A 5978-nucleotide genomic window follows, 5' to 3' on the forward strand; every position below is an offset into this window, starting at 1 on the left:
GCGCAGCGCGCATGCGTGCTGACGGTCTGCGCCTGCGCAGTTCCGCCCGCGGCGGAGCGATTCGGCGGCTGCCGCCTTCGGGTGGCGGCGGGTAGCGGGGCTGTGGTGCTGCCCGGGGACCGGCACCGGCACCGGCACCGGCACCGGCACCGGCACCGGCACCGGCACCGGCACCGGCACCGGCTGGGGGGGGGGCGGAGAGGAGCCACCTGGGAGGTGGCAGGATGCAGGCATCGGGGGGTTTGGGAATGACGGCTGGACAAGCAGCTTTACCTCAGGAGACACGGCAGCGCTGCTGCGTGCTGGGCCGCTGTGGGAACGGTGCCGGCCCCGCGCACGGGCCTACTCTGCGCTGGCCGGCCTGCCCCGGGCCCCGTTGTACCGCGGCTGGGGCTGTCAGGAGTGGGTGCTGGGTCATTTATTTTTTTTTTTACCCCGCTCACATGCACTGGTAGTGCTCACGTCTCTATTGCAGCAGCTAAGGGAAGTGGGGAAATGTAATGGTGGGTGTTATTGGGGAAAAGTGTAGTCTTGGCACACGGAAAGACTGGCTTTTTAATACGGCAACGAATCTGAGTGTGTGTTTGTTTGTTCTTGCTCCCTTGCAGCTGGAAGGCTCGTTCTTCAACCGCGCCAGAGCATCTCCTCAGAAGCATCTCCTCAGCTTTTGTCCGGGAGGCGATAGCTAGGAACCAACTTGGGGAAGAAAGATGTTGGGCACCACAGGCCTCTCTTTTACAACTTTCAGCTTTACCCTCTGTCATCCTCTTTAAGGTCTTGACAAAGCACGTAGCATAATATAAATGGTCCTAGATCATCTTTAGACAACCCTTACCGATACTTAGAAGTACAGTCTCTATTTTTCTTTAGATGGCTGTGTTTTTCTTCTAGTTGTGTGCCTAACTGTAGTTGGGATATGGAATTTAGTAAAAAACTGATTATTTTTAAAACTAACACCACATACTGTAGTTTTCATGGCCAGACTTACCAGATGAACTGTCTGCACTGTTCTCCTTGGACTGGAATCCCAGGACTGAAAGTTGTAAAGGATTTAAACCCAACTGCTACAAAATGGAAGTATGGTCAAGAAATATCTGATCACTTGTGATAAAACCTTGAAGCAACCAGAGATTATAGGAAAACAAAACTCTTCATAGATTTATGGTTTTAGATGTGCAGGTTCTTTTCAAAATATATAAACATTAGGCAACATGTAGTATTGCATACTACCAGAGATGGCTTTTCTTCCTTGTAGTTCTTCCAGTGCAATATCAAACAGAATACTAATCTCCACTATCCCAACCATTTGTCAGCTGAGTACAAATTACTTGGACATCCCGGTCCCTCTCACGCCTGCCATAATTTCAGCATTCTCACTTGTGAGCGTTACTTCAGGCGGGACAGTAGGAGGAGACTAGAAGTTTGTGGTCTTATACAGGTAAACGTAAAAATCACACTAGTCTGGTGGCCTGTCAAGGTGTTTAGAGCTGTGATCCTATTGAAAATGGCAGATTATGATCATCAAATTTTACATATTTTACCTAAATCTATTATACTCAATCACTCATATTGCTGCTAAAGAAAATGCTTCCATTTTAGGATATTAGTAAGATCCTAAGGGATATCTGGAGATGACAGATCTGTAAAATAAATGTAGTTCTAAACATCTGCCAACTACAAAGTAAATGAGAAGATAGGAAGAGTTACGTCTCCTGAACCCCACCGCAACTTTGGCGTGGTAAATGACACTGAAAATGCACAATGCAAAGTGAATTCTCAGCACGGCAAGTCCCTATTCTATTTTCTTCTCTCCCAGTCCCTGTCTCCTTCCCTTCTACTCTTCCCTCCAGGATTTTTCACGCCCAGAATTCCCTAAAGCCGGCTCCCAAACCAGGAGGCCAGGGAACCCAGCACAGCAGTATTACGCCACCCCCAAGGCTGTGAACGTTGCCTGTAGGCTCCTACTGGGGACAAAAAAAAAAAAAAAAAAAAAGGAAAAAAAGGAGTTTTTAGGTTTTACCTTGCAGGTTATTGATAATTTGGTCCTGGAGCCGGTATGGGCGAGCAGGAGCGCACGGCTGCACATTCAAGTGCATTATTTCAATTAGCTGAGCGCTCTTTGTTGCAAGGTGAAATCATTCACTCCCCGGGAAAGCTTTTTTATTGAATGCTTTCTAAATACTTGCATTGGTCACGTCGCCTGGAATTGAGTCTCTGTCACTAGTATTTCTGCGGTGACTTTGACCAGATCAATGACTGGAAAAGGCATTAAGGACACATTGATACCGCGGGGTAGTAGACGAGCGGGGCTTGGTTTTGGTGCTCGGTAGTAAAGAGAAACCGATAATGAGCAGATAAACGGCTTTTCTTAACCCTTGGCGTTCTCGGGAGGCTTCAGCAGGTCTGCGGGCTCTGCTCCTCCACCCCGGCTCGGAGGGTTGATGTAAAGCCGAGCGGCGGTAAGGCAAATATCTCCCGGGTATTCCATAAATCTGGAGTGAAATGCGGCCAGGGTAACGAGAAAGTCTTTCCTAGGGCAGGCGGGAGGAAGGGACTGACTCCTGGAAGAGGCTCCGGCTATAAAAAGTTGCTTCCCAACTCATCTAGGGTTTCGTTTCTGAGCTGAGCCGTGATGCAGGAGCGAGCGGGGAAACAAACTCTAGAGACGTTTTCAATTGCAGATTCACAACCTGACCTTTTCCCGGGTTCCCGGCACTGTAAAATCGCCCGTAATTTAGCGAGCACGTTTGTCAGGCTGGGGGAGGCGAGTGCGGACAGACAGCCGGGCTGTGAAAGCCCTTCACTGACAGATCGTTGTAGCCACGACTCTTTCGCATCTTCATTTCTCCAGCAAGAGAAGTAAACGCCATTGAAACCACTACTGTAACCTGCAGGGAGATTCACACACACACACACCTTCCCCCCCCCCCCCCCCCCTCAAATACTAGCACTTAATAAAGTAATTAGAAAAGCTTGAGGTTTGGGGTTGTTTTCTTTTTGCTTTCTTTTCTTCTGGGGGACCGCGGAGCTTCCCCCGCCCGCCCCGGGGACGCCCTGCCGGGGAGGCTCCTGCTTCCGCGCCCGGAAGATGCTCCGAGCCCTCCGTAAACCAGGACGAGACGTTTCATCCCTCAATGGTGAGGAGAGGCTGAGCGGTTTTCCCGTGTCCTGGCTATTTCCATTTTGCTGAAGCTCAAAGAAACAGGGATTTTATTGAACCTGGAGTTCAAGGACGCTCCCTCTCCCATTTCGCCGTCTTAATAAAGTTGCGAAGGTGCCTACTTTCTCAGCTTGCTTACCAAATCCTGAATTAATAAAGTTTACTTAGTTATTTAAATAGATTAAATGTCACATTTTAAATGGAAGGGGAAGGTTCTACCTTACTGACCTATTTTTCATTTCTGATTTAGAAAAAGGCAAGATTAGCATGGATATTGCATTTTCAAGGACCTCGCCACTATTAAATAGACTGTTAAGTGCATTTTATGGCTGAAGAGTCTGTTCCCAGTTCAGTCTGGAAGACGTGCTAAGTTCATCTCTACCTGCTACATTGAACATTCACTGACTAAAATACTTTCTGTGGATGTAATACCTATGCTCTGTATCTTTTAAGTACATAACGCTTAATGTTTTAGGACTAGTAAAACGTAATTCAATAAAAGTCTCTGGGATAGAAGTAGTGCCTCTCCAGAAAACTGAATCGCCAGTGTTCGGCCAATTGCACGAATTCCCGGCTCGGTGGAGAGGTGAGCTGCGGGGATGACACAGATGCGCAGGGCTCCGGGAGGAGTTTCCCGTGGAGACTTTAGCTCCGCGGAGATTTAAGCGGGCGCGTATCAAACGCAGCCCCGGGGGATGCGCGAAACCACAGCGCCGTGCCCGAGCCGAGCCTTCTCCGCAGCCGCGGAGCCGCGGGGCTGAGCGGCGTAACTTCTGCGCGGTACTCGCTGCGTTTCCTCTGCCGCTGCCTTTTAAAATCGCTCGGAAGTACACCCCCAAAATGGCGAGGCTTGGTTTTCCGCCTTCCCGGGCCGTGCCGGCCTCCCAGGAGCAGGCGAGAGCGGGCCCCGAAGCACGCCTCAGACACGAGGGAGCTTCTGCAAAACTGCCCCGGGAGCCAAAATCGCTTTGAATTCCCCGCTCCCCCGGGAACTGCCCCCCTGCCCCGGACCTGCGGGGGGGGGGGGGGGGGAGGCAGGAAAAAACCCCCACCTCCCTAAAGCAAGTCTCTGTGGCATTTTTCCCGGAGTGAGAGACCCCCAGGGCCCCACGAAGGACGAGCGATGGCGCTTCCCAAACCGAAATGCTCGCCCTCCTTCCTTTGTTTCTCGCCCAGGACACGGAGGCCCGGCCGATGGGGTAGGGACCGGGGCGAGCCGCATCCCCAGTGCCGGGGCGGGAGCGCTCGGACCCCCCCGCCCTCCGCTCGGAACGGCCCGTCCCCGGAGACCCCGCTCGGGCAGCGCTGGGGATTTGCAGGGTGGTGCGCGGTTACCCGAGCAAAATCCCCCCGGTACCACCGGCGTGGACCCAAGCCCGTAACCCGCCGCGGAAGCGGGGAGCCTCAGACGTCCTCGGGGCGAGAGCGGTCCTCAAACGCTGCCCGTGTCCCGAAGGTTTCTGGTGTCACCCGTGGATGCTTTCCTCCGGCCACCTCTCCGCGGGACAGACCGTGCCGGAGCACCGGGAGGGAAAGGTCTCTGACGGCCATCTCCCCTCCGACGCCCCCGGGACGCTGCCGGCGGTGCCCCCCTCCGCGGGCACCGGCAAACTCTCAGCTCTGCCCTCCCGCAGCTCCGGAGCGGGGTCTCCGAGCGCTCCCCCCCCCCCCAGCCCGCGGAGGCCAGCGGCCGGGCCCGGCTGCGCCCCCGCTGCCCCGGGGCTCCACGCCGCCTCCCCCCACCCCGGGGACACGGCCGCCGGCCCCGGTGCTGCCTCCGGGTCTCGGCCGCGCTGGCCGTACTGCCCGCGGTGCTGCCAGCCGGGAGGCTGGAGCGGGGATAGCCCGAACGCGGGGACTCCTTCCTGAGAAACAACGTCCACGCGCAAGAAATATACATTTTTAAATAACCGCAAAAGATCTTTTCCTGCCTTTTCAAATGCTCGCCGCAGCCTTTCAACACCCATTAGCCTGTAACTTTCAGCCCCGCTCTGTGCCCGGGGAGATCAATGGCGCTATAAAGAGGCGGCGTTGAGAGCAGTTAGCGCGGGTGCGGGGCGGGGGGCGCAGAGGGCAGCGCAACTCCCGCGGCCGCGGAGCGCCCGTCCCCGGCGGCAGCGAAGGCGAGAGGATTCCCCGGGAGACCCACATCAGCCGAGGAAATGGCCCTGATGAGCCCATCTCGTCTCTTTTTCAAGCAACGCGGTGGTTTAGAGGATTAGGGCCAGATCCTGTCTCCAGCCTATTGTACATTCTCCGGCTCCTTCCCCGGGCGGAGAGAGCGGCGGGTCCGCAATTATAATAAATCATGGAGGGGGGGGGGGGGGGTCGGGGGGGAGATGACTCTGGGTAAACTCTCCGGGCTGCGAGGATGGTCATTTGCGCGGTGCTTAGGATCTAGTTACTTCCAATACACCCCAGGGACCGACATGACACGTCTTGTACTAATGGGCATCTGTCACCGGCCGTGTCAAGTTTTGCCATACGCGTCGGACAAGTTTGTAGAAGGAAAAAGAAGAGAAAGAACAAGAAAAAGACTTTCTGGTGTCCGGCTGAAGCGAGTGGCTGCGGAAACTTCGCCGGGAGATGGTGGCCCCGGCCGGCCGCCGCTCCTGGCCCGGCTCGGCCCGGTTCCGCTGGGCAGCACCGTGCGCCGAATGCCGCTCGCCGGCCCGGCTGCAAACCCTCTCCTCCCGTTTCGGGACCGACTTCTCGTACCCCCGAGGCCCCCGAACCCCGCCGGTAGCTTTGCTCGACCCATCGGGACGCCCCGTCGTCTCGCCCGCTGCAAAAGCGCGTCCAGCCCGTCCCGTCCCGG

This window comes from Balearica regulorum, chromosome 8 (genome assembly GCF_011004875.1).
Source record: "Balearica regulorum gibbericeps isolate bBalReg1 chromosome 8, bBalReg1.pri, whole genome shotgun sequence".
Classification (NCBI taxonomy): Eukaryota; Metazoa; Chordata; class Aves; order Gruiformes; family Gruidae; genus Balearica; species Balearica regulorum.